This window comes from Dermacentor andersoni, chromosome 3 (assembly GCF_023375885.2).
Source record: "Dermacentor andersoni chromosome 3, qqDerAnde1_hic_scaffold, whole genome shotgun sequence".
Classification (NCBI taxonomy): domain Eukaryota; kingdom Metazoa; phylum Arthropoda; class Arachnida; order Ixodida; family Ixodidae; genus Dermacentor; species Dermacentor andersoni.
Window position 1 is genome coordinate 133,856,444 of NC_092816.1, and position 17,164 is coordinate 133,873,607.

Below are 17,164 nucleotides of genomic sequence, written 5' to 3' on the forward strand. Positions count from 1 at the left end.
GTTTTGTAGTTTTTTTCTTTGTGTACATTCCTTCGTCCACCAGGGTTTCAGGTTTTTTCTTAAGAAGCCAGAAGATTGTGGGATTATCTGTTCTGCTGCAGCAAGTATGCAGGCGGTAATCTTATCATTTATTTCGTTTATGGTTAACTCTTCTGATATGTTATTTAGAGTGGCTTTTTCAGTAAACAGAGGCCAGTCAGCTAGATGGAGTTTCCAACGGGGTGGTCTTAATTGTAGGGTAGGAAAAGGAGATGTTCTTTTAATAATAGCAGGCATATAGACATTACCATAGGGGTTGTCAATAACGCTCCATTGAAAATCGCCAAAGAGAAATGCAGAGCACAGTGCCAGATCTAGGCAACTCATAGCTGCTGTGCTTTGGGAGTAGTAAGTTGCCGCACCGGTGTTTAAAAGGCATATGTCATTTGTTAGCATAAAATCTTTAAGCGTTTGACCCCTGGTGTCAGTAGTTTTACTACCCCATAACGTGTTATGTGAATTAAAGTCACCGGCTATTAAAGATGGTTCAGGTAGCTGGTTTAAAATTAACTCTAGATGTCTTACGGTAAAATGTGAATGCGGGGGAATGTACACTGAACAAATGGTGAAGGTTTTGTGAGCTAAAACGGTGACATCAACGGCTTCTATGTGAGTGTTAATGGGATCTTCAATGGCTGCTATACCACCTGGCAGAACAATGGCTACACCACCTGACAGCCGGTTCGCCTGAGTACGGTCACGCCGTACAACAGTGAAACCTTTTAAAATGTTTTTGTGTTTTTCGCCTAGGTTTGTTGCCTGTGAGCACAGGGCCACAGGAGAGAAGTTTATTAACATGTCTTTAATGTCACCCAGGTTGTGTAAAAAACCTCTACATTTCCACTGGACAGTAAAAGCCATTATGAAACTTAAAGGTAAAAAATGGCATTAGCGAGTGAAGAGGAGGTAAGAAAGATGTTAGGTGACAAAGACCTAAAGAATGCTAATACAAAAGAGCGATAACCTTTAGGTTATCCCTTTATTATTTAACGTGGTGATTGGGATTTTGTCCCTCTTTCCGCGCTCGAGAGAGCGCTTGTCCTTCGTATAACTTCTTCGCGGAAGATACGATAGCCGCTTTCTGGCTTCATAGAAGGAAATTTTTTCTTTGACGGTTATAGCAATTACTTCTTTTTCTTTTTTCCAGCAAGGGCAGGACCGCGAATAAGCTGGATGATCTCCCTCGCAGTTAACACAGATTGGGGAAGAGGTGAAATTGTCAGTTTGATGATCGTTGGAGCTGCATTTAGCACCATTTGTTCGTCCTCGACATGCATGCGAAGCATGTCCAAACCTTTGGCATTTGAAACATCGTCTGGGGTTCGGGATATATGGTCTAACATTTACCTTTACATAACCTGCATCCAGCGAGGTAGGCATTACACTTGTTCCGAAGGTGAGTATAACATGTATTGTGGGGATTTCTTGGTCGTTTCTGCGGATTACTATTCTTTGTACTTTGGTAACATTTTGTTCCTGGAAACCTTCAAGCAGTCCCTCGTCGCTTAAGCCAATAAAGCCTTCTTCAGATATTACTCCCCTGCCTGTATTGAGTGTTCTGTGCGGTGAAATGGTCACTGTTGCGTTACCAATAGTGGTAAGTTCTGTGAGGTTTTGCGCTTGATCTTTCTCATTTAGTTCCAGGAGGAGGTCCCCGCTAGACATTTTTGAGGCTTTGTATATAGGTCCGATTTTTTCTTTTAGACACTTGGCCACTAGGAATGGAGAGAGCTTTCTCACTGGTACGTCGTTTTCTCTGTGCAGTACATAGAACTTGGGAAATGACGGAGCATTGCTCCGAAAAGAGAACTGGAACGTTGCTTCGGTGCGGCATCTTTTCAGACGCCGATCATAGAGAATATAGGGTTGCGCTGCCATGAGAAAAATGTGTATGTTCGCCAACAGCGCCGACCGCCCACCACGGAGCCCAACGCGGGGAGGCGGCCAAATATGGTGTACCCAAGGTAGGATAGCCACACAAGGTTAACGCTTGCCTCCGCGGAGAAAGGAAGTAAATGGAAGGGAGAAGAAGACAGAAAAGGCCAGAAAGTGAGAGAGAAAGACGAAGATTCCAGGAGAAAGAGACAGGAAAAGGCAACTACCGATTTCCCCCGGGGGGGTCAGTCCGGGGGTGCCGTCTGCGTGAAGCAGAGGCCAAAGAGGTGTGTTGCCTCCGCCGGGGGGCCTTAAAGGTCCAAACACCCGGCATCTGCTCAACCCCTAGGATCCCCTTTTCCCCGGACACGGCTAAGCCGCGCACGGCTACACGCGGGAGCGTCCAAGCCTCGTGTGCTCGGGTACGTGGTGTCGCAACACACCAAACGCCTGCTGCCGCAGACGTCCCTGCGGACAAATGGTTGACATTTTACGATTTTGTAATGTAGATTTCACTCAGTAGTGTTTCATTCTATTTTTTTCATTGGGTTGCAAACGAGTATGAAGAAAAGTAGAACCTGCCTCATTGTATTGGAGCCAATGATGGCAAACACGTGGTCACAAAGTGCCCCGCCAAATTAGGAAGCTTAAGCAGGAACTACAAATGTAGTTTGAGGAAGTCATTGCTTGTGATAAGTGATGCAAGTTAAAGATACGGATGATTTGCACTGTTCAGCAATTAAAATAAGTGTAAAGGGGGTTTATTCGGGTCGTAGAGAAGCAGAGACCAACGCGGCAACAGCAGGTAGGGCGCAGCCAGCGAGCGAACAGGGTACGAGCCACGCGATGGCAATGGGGCTTTTCAGCCTGTCGATCTTCTTCGTCACAATCACGCCCGGAATTGAAGAGTAGCCATCCTGGCGACCTAGGAAGGGGTGGGCGGATCGTAGTACTGCTTCAGCCGGTCAATGTGTACAGTCTCTCGCCCTCGTCGACGGAGGTCGGGAGATGGCGATACGGGTTCGACCACGTAGTTCACTGGTGATGTTTTTGCAACCAAGCGGTAGGGCCCGTGGTACTTCGGGAGGAGCTTGGACGAAAGGCCAGGAGCAGCAACAGGCGGGACCCAAAGCCACACGAGTGAGTCGACGGGGAAAGGGTGAGGGGGAGGATTGAGGTCATGGCGCTCTTTTTGGCGGCACTGTTGAGCAGACGTCAAAGAACGGGCCAGTTGTCGGCATTTCTCGGCGTGCTGAGCAATCGCAGAAACAGGTGAGCATTCAGCAGGGTCCGGCCGGTACGGGAGAACAGTATCAATGGTGCTGGAGGGATGGCGGCCGTAAAGCAGGAAGAATGGCGAGAATCCAGTAGTGGCTTGAGAGGCAGTGTTATATGCGTAAGTGACGAACGGAAGTACAAGATCCCAGTTGGAGTGGTCAGATGCAACGTACATTGATAGCATGTCACCAAGAGTTCTGTTGAATCGTTCTGTTAAGCCATTGGTCTGTGGATGATAAGCAGTAGTAGTGCGGTGAATAATTTGGCATTCAGATAGGAGTGACTGCAGGACGTCTGAGAGGAATACGCGGCCCCGATCGCTCAACAGTTCGCGAGGGGCGCCATGGCGGAGAACGAAGTTGTTTAGTATGAACGAAGCGATGTCTTTTGCTGATGCAGCAGGCAAGGCGGCGGTTTCGGCATACCGTGTCAGATGATCTACGGCCACAACAATCCATCGGTTGCCAGCGCCAGTAGATGGAAGAGGCCCGTATATGTCAATACCGACGCGGTCGAATGGTTGAGCTGGGCAGGGAAGTGGTTGAAGAGGTGCGGTGGAGAGATGCGGGACACATTTGCGTCGCTGGCAAGCAATGCAGGAGCGCACGTATTTGTGGACGAAGGTGTACATCCCTCGCCAATAATATCGTAGGCGAAGCCGTGTGTAAGTTTTTGACACTCCGCCGTGACCACACTGCGGGTCAGAATGAAAAGCGGAGCATAAATCTTGTCGTAGGTGGCGAGGCACTACTAAGAGCCATTTGCGGCCGTCATTTTGGTAGGTGCGGCGGTATAAAAGTCCGTCGCGGATTGTGAAATGCTGCGCCTGTCGGCGTAACGCTCGAGGTGCCGAAGTTGCCGGAGGATTTGATAAAAAGTCGAATATCATGACGATCCATGGGTCTTTTCGTTGCTCCCATCCCATGTCCAGGATGTCAAGTGGTGATATGTCATGTCTATAAGTAGAAGTGCTGCTGTCTGAAGTAACTAGGGAGCGCGAGAGGGCATCGGCGTCAGAGTGTTTGCGTCCAGAACGATAGACGACACGGATATCGTATTCCTGGATTCGGAGGGCCCACCAAGCGAGGCGGCCCGACGGGTCTTTTAGGTTGGACAACCAGCAAAGAGCGTGATGATCCGTTACCACGTCAAAGCGTCGACCGTAGAGATATGGACGAAATTTTTGAAGAGCCCATACGATAGCTAGGCACTCTTTTTCTGTGACTGAGTAATTGGCCTCAGGTTTCGTGAGGGCACGACTAGCATAAGCGACGACGTATTCGGCATTAGTGTTCTTGCGTTGTGCGAGCACGGCACCAAGGCCGACACCACTGGCGTCAGTGTGGAGTTCTGTAGGTGCGCTTGGATCAACATGGCGCAAGACTGGCGGAGACGTGAGGAGGTGACGAAGAGTCGTAAAGGCATCATCAGAGGCTTCCGACCAACCAGAAAGTTCATTGTCGCCTTCAAGAAGTTGGTTAAGTGGTGCGATCACTGTAGCGAAATTGCGAACGAAACGTCGAAAATAGGAGCATAGGCCAATGAAGCTGCGCAGTGCTTTCAAATTAGTGGGCTTCGGAAATTCGGATACGGCGCGAAGTTTATCAGGATCAGGAAGAATGCCTTCTTTGGAGGCAACGTGGCCTAATATAGTCAGTTTTCGAGCTGCAAATCGGCACTTTCTTAAGTTAAGCTGGAGACCAGCATTCCGGAGACCGGTCAAAACTTGATGTAAACGCCGAAGATGGGTCGGAAAATCAGGGGAAAAGACGACAACGTCGTCGAGGTAGCAGAGGCAAGTATGCCACTTTAGGCCACGTAGGATGCCGTCCATCATGCGTTCGAAGGTGGCGGGTGCATTGCACAGACCGAACGGCATCACAGTGAATTCATACAAGCCATCTGGTGTTACAAATGCGGTTTTAGAACAGTCAGCGTCCGCCATGGGCACCTGCCAGTAGCCAGAGCGGAGATCTAAGGAGGAAAAGAACTCCGCTCCTTGCAAACAGTCAAGTGCGTCGTCAATACGTGGCAACGGGTATACATCCTTTCGGGTAATCTTGTTAAGCCTTCGATAGTCGACGCAAAATCGTATGGAGCCGTCTTTCTTTTTAACTAGGACGACTGGTGATGCCCAAGGACTACTAGAAGGCTGGATGACACCGCGATTGAGCATATCGTTCACCTGGTCATTGATAACTTGTCTTTCAGTCGCCGATACTCGGTAGGGACGCTGTCGAATTGGTGCGTGGCTCCCAGTGTCGATAGTGTGCGAAACAGTCGTTGTGCGGCCGAGTGATGTTGCTTGGCAATCAAAGGAGGAAGAGAAGCCTTGGAGCAAGCGAAGAAGTTCGTCGCGCTGCGTCGTCGTAAGGTCACTGGCAATAGCTGGCGTAAAAGAACCCGGTAGGGACTGTGGACGCGATTCCTCGAGAGCAGCAATATAAGTGGAGTCGTCCATCGTGTCAAATATTGAAGATGAAGTCAGTGGCTCTGCTCTGCCAAGGCTTTCACGGCGGCGTAAAGTAATTGGTTCAGCCGATGGGTTGGAGACGCACATGAGAGAGGCGCCAGCTTTGAACTCGAGGACGGCGAACGGCAGTGGTAGTGAACGGCGGCGAACTAAGAGTTCAGACGGAGCGAAGAGTACTGTGCCATCATCTACATAGTCACAAGAGATACTGACAAGGGTGGAAGACCAGGCAGGTATAATGGTGTCTTCTGAAACAAAGATTTTGCGGCAATGGTCCTTATGGTCAGTGATAATATCAGTCGAAAACTGAAACAGCTCGATTTCGGCGCGGGCGCAGTCAATGATCGCATGATGTGTGGAGAGAAAGTCCCAACCTAATATGACGTCGTGTGAACATGATGGCAACACGACGAATTCTATGATATAGAAGACGTCCTGAATGACGACACGAGCAGTGCAGGCGCCGGATGGCTCGACGTGCTGCGCGTTGGCAGTTCGAAGAGACAGTCCAGAAAGCGGTGTCGTCACTTTTCCGATCTTGCGGCAAATACGGGCATCTATCGCTGAAAGTGCAGCGCCGGTGTCGACAAGTGCTAGCGTCAATGTTCCTTCTATTGCGACTTCAATAACGTTCTTCGGGGAAGTGTGAGGCCTTATACATTTCGCTGGCACCGCAGTTCTCGCCTCCTGAACTGCGATATTTAGTTTTCCTGGCGCAAAGGGCTCCGACGCCGGTGCATGGGTGAAAGCGAGCGGCGGCGAGGAGAAGGTGAACGGCGAGCAGCGGAGAATGCGGTGTCGACAACAGGAGGAGAGTCAAAGGTGTCCGAATAGTTGCGGCGTTGGTGGAAACGTGGCGCATATGGACGCACATTGTTGGGGACGTTGGGGGTAAGGAGGCGACAGTGACGTGCTACGTGTCCAGCACGGCCACAATAAAAACAAATCGGCCGATTATCTTCCGTGCGCCAATGATCTTGAGGTCGTGCATACTGCACCAGTGGCCGGACCGGAGCGGATACCGGCGGGCGCAAAGGCGGGCGAAGGGGACCGTAGGTCTGTGGTGCAGGCCTCGAAGCGACTTCGGCGTACGTCAGGGGAGCGGCAACCGGAGCCTGCTGGAGAGAAGGTGGAATGTGGTCGGCTACCTGCGCCTTGATGACAGATTGGAGAGCGGGCGCCAACGGAGAATTCGACTGGCCGTGTGTGAGGGGAATCAGAGAAAGCTGACGAGCCACCTCTTCACGGACGAACTCCTTGATCTGTAGCAGTAGCGACGTATTATCCGGAGAAACCGCCAAGCTCAACGTTGAAGTCGCCTGAGGAGGAGATTGGCGGGTGGCTAGGCGTTGTTTGCGGAGTTCGTCGAAGCTTTGGCAGAGACTGTCAGAGACTGTCGCCGGATTTTTCGCCAACAGCATCTGGAAGACGTCGTCTTCAATGCCTTTTAAGATATGGCGGATCTTCTCGGCATCAGCCATTGTGACGTCAACGCGGTTGCAGAGGTCGACAACATCTTCTATATAACTTGTAAATGTCTCCCCGCACTGTTGCGCACGACTGCGCAAACGTTGCTCGGCGCGAAGCTTGCGAACGGCGGGCGCCCGAATACCTCCGTCACGTTAGTTTTGAAGGCTGGCCACGTCGTGAGATCACGTTCATGGTTGCGGTGCCACACGCTGGCGACACCGCTCAAATAAAACGATACGTAATTCAGTTTTTTGGTGTCGTCCCAGTGGTTGTGGATGCTCACCCGGTCGTAGTCAGCGAGCCAGTCTTCTACGTCATGGTCTTCGGTACCGCTGAAGATGGGTGGGTCGCGTTGACGCAGCGGGCCGGGGCAGACCACGGTAGTCACCGGGGCAGCGGGTTGTGGTTGCGGTGATCCTTCTTCCGGCATAATGAAGACAGGCTGCAGTGTCCGGTTGCGAAGTTCCAGAATTGCGGTTGTACCCAGCACCTCCACCAATTGTAAAGGGGGTTTATTCGGGTCGTAGAGAAGCAGCGACCAACGCGGCAACAGCAGGTAGGGCGCAGCCAGCGAGGGAACAGGGTACGAGCCACGCGATGGCAATGGGGCTTTTCAGCCTGTCGATCTTCTTCGTCACATAAGAAATGAAGGGCAGTAGAAAAGTTAGAGCATAAATAGCCAAGCATGTCGTTAACATTGTTAATATTGCATTTGGTATATAGCAACCAAGTTAGATAAGCCATGATGTGGACTCTTAGTTACAAAGTTACTCCTAGTGTACTAATTAACAGATTCCAAGCTAATTGTAAGATAATGATTAAGTGGGCTATTAGCGGTTCTGGATATGCACGACTTCGGACTTAATCTTTAGTGTTTACATCCATTAACCATTTCATGCATCAGTTAAATATAACACAAAAGTCAGATTACACAGGTTAATCTCGTCGTCATTAGTTATCCCTTGAAAAAAAAATGCAGTCATCTGCAAAGAGATGAATGCTACAAGATATAACTGATGGGAAGTTCGACCCATATATATATTTGAGCATATTGACACGTGTACTTGTTTATCTTTATCAGGCGACCGCGTTTCACCGGCCAACCGAACCTTCTGTAATCTGATTGCATGTATGCGCGACACGGATAGTGTAGAACTTTGTGGAAAACACGCGGGTCCCAGCGATTACTGTGGAACATTCGACGACTGATGTATAAAAGCCGACGAGCTTGACCAACGCCTCCTAGATAACACAAGGCCGGTGCACTTCGATCCGTGACGTCATGCTACCTTGCCCGACTGCCATAGTATCTAATGGGAACGCTCCCGATCGAGCCGCGGTGGTTTTGGCGTCATCGTCTTCGTCACGCTGGGCTTGGCAATGGAAATTTCGGTCCAAGTAGCATGATGTCACAAATCGGAGTGCACCGGCCTTGTGTTATCTAGGAGGCGTTGGCTTGGCCCGCTGATAAGATTTTCGACGATCGCCGACTGTGTTCGCCGTTATCGTTGGGGTTTATGTGTAGCCTGTTTTTGTGGGCACAGGTCCGCCCAATAAAAGGTAGTTTTGTCTTTCATAGTATTGCTACTGTGTTCTTTAACGTCACTACCACGTGACAATATTTAAATATACCTAATAACAATATTTCTGCATGCACTTGATTCTAATATAAAAATTTGTGCGTGCTTCCTCAGGTTCCTCGATGTAGAAATTGGGCACTTCGGCAGCGAGTCCGATGGTGGTGTGTTTGCACGCAGCAAGTTCCAAGAGTTCATTTTGGCAAATCGAATTGGAATTCCTGAAGAGTCCAAGATTGGCAGCATTGGCAAGATTCCCAATTTCTTTTTTTTTTTTTTTGCATAGGAGGCTTTCTCTCTGAAGACCTTTGTGATGAGAACTTATTCTCGCAAAAGTAAGCTACAGCAGTCTTTTTATGCCATTTGTGCTGTGCGTTCTTGTAGCGGCACATTGCTTTTCTGTTATTTTTATTTGCATCAAGTTTATATTGTACACAGTACGGTCCACTGTTAAAGGGAACCTCGCGCAGCGTGGCCGCCGCGCTCCGTGAAGCGCTCCTTTTGAGAAGCGGCGATAATCGGCGACACCAGGCGCATGCGCAGTAACCGCGGAAGGTGGAGCCAGCCCCGCGTCGTCTGTTACGGCGCTCTTCTGGCGCTTGGCTTGCTCAGGCAGAAACTCTGGAACGTGACTGAAGAACTAAACATAAAAACCAGATTTTCCTCGCAGCTACATAATGGGCGTGCGTTTCTGCAATATATATATATTTTTTTTAACTTCCGATTCTTATGAGCCACTTTTTCCGCGATGCAATAGTTCTGCAGGAGAGACATCTCTAGTTCTCGTCCATTTTCTGTTCTGAACCCACGCAAGCCACCTCCTCTAGCTGCGGCGGGGCTATTACTGCATTTGATCTGTCGCCCAACATCAACGGCCGACATGGTTACGGTATTCATACTCCAGAACGACAAACGGTGCAGCTTCAGGCAACGAGATAGGTTAATGATGTAGAAATACACGAAAACCTTGGTAATTCGACCGCCGTTTATTCGGATAATTCTGACTGCCTTCGAGGTCCCGCCAAAAGCCTATGCAAGTCTACGGCATCGAAAACTCGTTTATTCGGACGCGCCGCGGCTGGATTCTCTTTATTAGACGGACTCCCGATGTGGTACATGCCGAGGTATTAACCTGAATATTCGTTCTCTGCCCTGAACTGCATGATGCATCGTTTCCTGCGTCCTTATCACTTCGCGCAGTTGCGCGTGTGTTGGCAAATTTTCAGACCACCGTTGATACGCCGAGAAAGAATTCGGCCGCACAATTTCATTTCCGGAGCATCGCTGTCATGCAGCACGCGGCGGCGGCGACTACCGCCCGCACATATCAGACACCAAGCGAAGCGTGTAGCTGCAAGCCGTTTGGAACAATTATTGCCTGGTCACTGATCCTTCTTCATCAAGTTTTTCCGAAGGTGTCTTGTCCCTTCACAGCCAATGCGCGCTTCCCTTCCTTCGGTCAGCGCTGCATTTCAGTTCCGGCGAGTCGAAACTCCAGGCTTTCTACGTGCTCTTCGCCGTTTTAGCGGTAAAGCTGCCTCCAGTGCGAAACCACTTGCAAAAAAGCTCCTGCTGGAGCACTTACCATATACTGAGAGTAGCCGCAGAAACATTTACCACGATGGATCAGTTCTGCTTCCGACACTGTGGATAGTGCGTACAAATTGAAGAATTCGAAGAAATTGCAAACAATTGTCATTGTCGCGCAGTTTTTGTCCTCAGAGGAAATGGCCATTGCGCACTTTTTCACGAAATAAATTTATCTTTCACGCGAACAGTTTTCGGCAATTTTTTCGGAACCTTTCGATAATCCTACATTCGGATAATTCGGACGTTTTTTCCCACTCCCTCACATTTCGAATTAACGAGATTTTACTTTAATCACTACAGTGTGCAAGAAATATTTTTCTATTTTTCCGTCTTAAACAGGGGTAGTAATTTCGAAAGCGAGAGGCCCTCGAAAGTGAAGTGCGTGTATCGAGAATATTGCAATGCGTTTTAAGTATAAGATAACACTACTTCGCAAATCGTGGTTGTGAGAGACTTTTCTCTAATTTATTCACAAAAAATAAGGCGACTTAACGAGCTCTTCATCCACTTATAGGGAGTGATAACATCTGCTACACGCAGACGTTATCACTCCCTGAAGCCTACACTGCAGTCATTATAACTGGAGACAAGTGTTCGCTAGTGTTGAATTGTGTACTGAATGACAATTGCACTGTACGCGCACTGAGCGTACCACCACTCTAGCGTTTCTATAGTGCAAGCGACACTTCCTGTCTTTGTTCTCCTGAAGTGCAGTTCTTTGGCGTGCAGACTGCTCAACATTAAATGCACCACAAGAGGAGGCCCGTGCTACCTTTGACCTTCAGCACCTTCAGGTGAGCGAATGCACTTGCTTGAGAAACACTGCAGGTCCCGTGCGGATTCTACTTCTAGGGTAGTGAGGAAGAAATGATTTGTTGCACTGTACTTATTATGGCACGACGTGGGCACTAACTAATATTCTGCAACTGCGTAAATCTGCTCCTTGTGTGATGCCAGATATATCACTAAGGAAAACTTTTAAGTGTTCGTAATCCCCTATTTGCTTGCAGGGGCGATGAAAAGAAAGCTTTCGAACACTGATGTTCCTGTGACAGACTTGTTTTCTACACATACATATGCATTCTACATATGCCACTTATATTTGTTGCCCTATTAACCTTTTCTGCCTTCGTTCCTTTAACAGCTTCTTCTTTTGATGCTCAGCAAGTAAAAGAGTGCATCTTTGATGTCCTCAGGAGAGCAGAAGCTGCAGGTATCACAGTTAATGCAGTGGTCACTGATATGGGCCCAGGAAACAAAGCAATTTAGAGGCTTTGTGGCATTGGTGCTCCAAAATTTGGCAAGCCCCAGACGTCATGTCACCACACCTGTGGCAGTGGGCGACGGCTGCATTTTCTAGTGGATTCGCCTCACCTACTCAAAAATTTGAGAGGTAATCTGGTCAGGGGCCAGGAAATTATTCTGGATAAAGCGACAGTTGCCAGGCATAAACCACCTAGCAACAAGGTCAGTCTGCAAAATGCAAGATAGCTCTTTACCTGACACTCCACACTGTGAGGGATTGTTAAGGCTTCCGATTACTCTCCAGATGTCTTCAGAGCTATAAACTTTGATGTTTAGAGATGCCATAATAATCAAACAAATGGGTCTACTGTAACTTGTTTTTGTTTTTTGCAGGTCTCTCTTGAACATGTTCACAGGCTTGCACTATAGACGAGACGCACAAACAGAAGCTAATGCCACATCTAAAGACCTGTAACCTAGACCCAAATCATTAGGAAAAGATGAATGTCGCCTCGGCACATTCACTCATGCATCATAGCACAGCTGCGGCCTTGCGGTACCTGGTTCACAAAGCCCTGCTGCCAAACACAGCTCTGACAACTGCATTTTTTATTGACCAAGTATTCTTTTGGTTCACGATAATGACGGCACGGACAAGAAAGACTGCATTAAGTGATCTTTGCCCCCAAAAAGCAGACAATGCTAAGCAGTTTCTGCTAGACTTAATTGTTTTATTCACAGGGCTCATGATAGCTTACAAGACTGGCAAAGGAGCCTGGAAGCTTGTGCAGGCTGGCGCTGTTTTGTCAATCGTTGCTGCTTTCGCTTTGTGAAAGTGCTACATTATGAAGCAAAGTTTCAAGTTTTTGATGCTGAGTCGACTGAGCCAAGATACCCTTGGACATTTGTTTAGCTCAATCAGGTTTAAAACACCTGTGCCCTGTGCCAGGTAGTTTAAATCTATATTTAGAGTGATTGTGTTGGCTCAGTTTTCACAACCTAGTCGGAGCGGCTCATACAGCATTGACGACTCGCAGGATCTTGTCCTTCTTTTTGAGAGATAGGGATCTCAATGCTGACCTTAAAGAAGATGCAGATGAAGTTGTCGATGTCGATGATGGAATTTCTCAGCTTTGTCAAGAGGAGCAAGACAATCTAGAATATTTCTCTGGCTATATCGCATATGCTGTAATACATAAGCATAAGCTGTGCCAAACCTGCCATTTGAGCATTATTGATGGAAGTAGGTAAGTCCCAGAGCTGTTAGCTTCGAAATGCTATGCCCAATATGGCCGAAATTCTCTGAAAGTGCCATCACAGCCACTAGTCAGGCTCATGTGAGCTTGTAAGAATTTGTTTAACGCCAATGAAACTCCAATAACCAAATATGGTGTACCGAAGCCACACAAGGTTAACCCTTGCCGCCGTGGAGAAAGGAAATAAATGGAAGAGAGAAGAACAGACGAAAGAATCAAAAAGTGAGAGATAAAGACGAAGGTTTGAGGAGGGAGAGACAGGAAGAAGCGACTGCCGATTTCCCCCGGGTGGGTCAGTCTGGGGGTGCCGTCTACGTGAAGCCGAGGCCAAAGAGGTGTGTTGCCGCCGCCGGGGGCCGTAAAGGTCCAAACACCCCGCATCGGCTCAACCCCCAGGATCCCCTTTTCCCCGGACACGGCTAAGCCGCGCACGGCTACACGCGGGAGGGTCCAACCCTTGTGTGCTCGGGTACGTGGTGTCGCAACACACCAAACGCCTGCTTACGCAGACGCCCCTGCGGGGTCTCGCATCACTAGTGTTGTGAAAGCGCAGCTACAGCTGTGTGCTGCAACAACTTTGCAGTTTGATTCCTAGCGTTTGTTAGGCTTTGTTGTTGAAAGTTCACAATCAAAAGTTGTCGCGCGGTAAGCGATGCCATGTTGGTTTAATCAAACTAAACTACGCACGTTTTCAAAGGTTTGACGCTCGCAATTTAGGCGTCGGGAAAGTAGCTTTCATGAAATGCTTGCATGCATGGTGCAAAGGCTGCACGGACATGCACTCAGTGCTTTGATTTCATTACAGGTTTGGTTGTAGCCTGTACAAGATTGCCATTGATCTTGGTCTTTGTTAAATGCAGGTGGCAAACACGTTTCGACAGGGCAGTCTCATTTCGGCAGCTTGATGCGGGAGGTGAGGATCCATCCCTAAGCACAGCTGATGGAGCAACAATGCAGGATTCAGAAACCTCCATTCTGGATGATGTGCCTCCTACAATTGATTTCAGTGATGCATCTCTGGAAACATGCACAGCTAGTCCTTCGCATAACAGCATGGGTGATTCAGATCCTTTGGTACATGTCCATGTTGCAGCAGAAGGAAGTAATTGTGCTCAAAGGAAAGACGCTGTAAAGACACATTTGATTTTAATGCTGGTCTTTGAGCTGCTTGATGCAGCACCAAAGAGATGTCGAAATGCCCAAACAATGTCTGTGTCAAACAGATGAATTTACGATTCCGGAAAGGCTGTCTATACTTCTCGTGGCGACAAATGGAACCGAGGCGTCTACTCAAGTTGCGCACACAGAAATGAGTCACAAGGTTGGAAAATAATGCTGTTGGTCCTTATCTGCTGTGCTGAATTGTGACGATGCCTTGCTGTTAGCATCCAAATTTTGATTTAATAGTAACTTACTTGCATTGTTGGGCAGACTTCATTTTGTTAGTTCTGCCTAACATTCATTTTATAGTGGTATTGCTTATTTACTCTCCAGAATGAATGAATTTGCACTAGAGTGCATATAATTTTTTCCACTTTGTGTTCCTCTTACCTATTTCTTTTTTTTTTTCATCATGCTGTGTGTTTTTTTTTTTTTCATTCTGAAAGTTGAAGCACGGATGGGAAGTAGAAGCGACTGTGAATTTCGGGGCTTTGAGTCTCTAAAGGAAAAGGAAGAGGCACTGCAAGATTTGTGTGGAGTAACCCTGCAAGCCTTCTGCCTTCTTTTGAACATGTTGCCACCACCGAGGTACAGGGGCGATGCGATGTCAAGTGAAGACGTGCTGTGCTTGTTCCCGGCCAAGCTGCGGCTTGGGATAACATACAGTGCCCTAGGAGCAGTATTCAGTGTTACAGCCACAACAGCACCAACCGTGTTTAGGCAAACGCTTGGTATTCTGAGCATTGCCGTGAAGAACTGGGTCTTCATGCCTTCCCGGGAAATAATCAAGCTTTCTTTGCCTGACCCATTTAAAGAAATCTATCCAAATTGCATCTTAATAATAGATTGCACAGAGATCCGCACAGAAGCACCCTCAAATCCCGATTGTCAGCACATGCTACATTCACATTACAAAGGAGGATACACACTGGAGGTCTTAATAGGCATAATTCCCAATGGCATAAGTTTCATATCCAATGACGAATAAACTGAAACTGAAGGCGTACGGAGGACGACACACCGATTCGTTCATAACACAAGACTCTGGCTTCCTACAGCTTCTCAAACCAGGGGACTTAATTTTAAATGACAAAGGATTTCCAAGCATCCGAACAACTGTAGAGGAGAGTGGTACGGTGCTACTCATGCCTCCTTTTAATTCAGGAGGCAGTCAACTGTCTGCACACGACATGGAGAATACATACAAGATTGCTTCTGTGCGCATCCATGTACAAAGAGTAATCCAAAGTTGAAGATTTATCATATTCTAAGGAACAGAGTACTGCTAAGTCTGGTCCCACACATGAACAAAGTCATTTCAGTGTGTGCTGCCCTTGTGAACATGCAGGCACCCATAATTAAGAACTAGGTGCTTTGCTTCTGCTGATGTCAGTAAATTGGTTTATTCACTTGGATTCATTTTCTGCAGTTTCATGTTAGCGTCAAAGTGACTTGACAACTGCAATCATGTACTGCTTAATGAATAAATGTGTACATTGATTGCAGCAGTAAGTGTTTTTTGCTTAAATTTTATTTTGTGGTGAGAGGTTCTGCAATTGTCACCTTGTGTTTTGGCACTGCATATGCATGCATTATCCTTATCTTGCTTACAAAGCTGCAAAATGCTGAAATGGAAGCACTGAATACAAGCCAACACATAGTACCCGAATGATAACACAGCATTTAGCTCTTGTCTATTGAATGCAAACTATGATGTGCAAAGTTTGCGCCAGCAGCCCAACATACAAAATAAAAGTACATGACAATAAATAATAATCATTAGCAATGGAGGCTTCACAGTTGCCCTTCCTGGCAGACAAAGCTGTGTCCACTAGGCAAGCAAATGCTCGACAGGATGTTTGACAGACTACACGTGTGATTGATTTGCATTTCAATTTATAAGATAACCATACCACAGCTAAGTGAAGTCAGTATTACAACACAGACGACCAATAACGAATCAGTGCTTGAAGCCGTAAGGCAGCTAAAGCTACAATTAAAGCAAAACTTGATAGGCACATAAAGCTGCTTACATGTAATGAGCGCGAAAGCATTAGCATAGTCGTAAGGCAACGCATATGTGTCCATCCATTCCATGCTTTAGTCTTGCAGGTCGTGTGAAGACCTCATGCCACTCATGGCAGAGCAGTGCAGTGGTTAAGCGATACATTACTGCCCTGGAAGGTGGCTGTTTCTATTATAACCACTCGTGGGGCTTGTGCGACCCAGGTTGCTACCAACCATATTTTTTTGCCATATCAGAGTACGCAGACGCACGCACAGACGTGATTTCGCGAGGTATTGCTTATTGGGGCACGTAATGCTTTCGAATTAAAAACACCACATAACTACAAGATGCGCAAGTAGGTTTCACGACAGGATAATTATGAAATCAAATATACAAAAGAATTTAATTTATACAAATGCACAAGTTCAACTTCAAAAATATATCATGCATCAGTTGAAAAAAGAAACCACAGAAACTTACGACAGAATAAAAAAAATTTCTTAGATGACTGACCATTTGTTGGTGGAATGAACTTCTCAGCTGCATCAATAATGAAAGTGGTAAAATATGCTACAGCATTACCTATGCTAAAATCACGTATAAAATCTTGTGATAAGTAAGTAGATTCCTTAAAACGCTTCCAATCAGCGGAGTCAAGATTCCAGCAAGGTACCTGTGGACGAGTGTCATGTCATGTTAATAAGTTTAAATTTATCGGAAAGTGGTCACTCCCAAATGGATTTTCTATAACATTTCATTCTAAGTAAGAAAAACTATGGAAGATCCAAGCGCTAAATCTATTGAGGTGTATGAATTATGTGCAGTAACATAGTAGGTGCATTTTTTTCTATTAAATAGGCACACACCGAACGTAAAAAGAAAGGATTCGATCCGTCTACCCCTCGAATCAGTCCTGGAATCTCCCCAGAGACTGTTATGAGCATTAAAGTCCCCGACAATAAGAAACAGCTCAGGAAGTTGATTAATAAGTTCGTAGAATTCTATTTTGTTCATGTGATAGTTTGGAGGTGTGTACAGGCGCCGACAAAAGTGGTATACCCCATGCAGATTGCTACTGCAGTGGCGTCGCTCGGCATTTTGGCGAGCTGAAGCACGAAACATTGACACGAGTCAAGCGACATGCTTGCAGATAATAAAGGGCACCCATTGGCTGTCTCGATCCCAGCTGCTG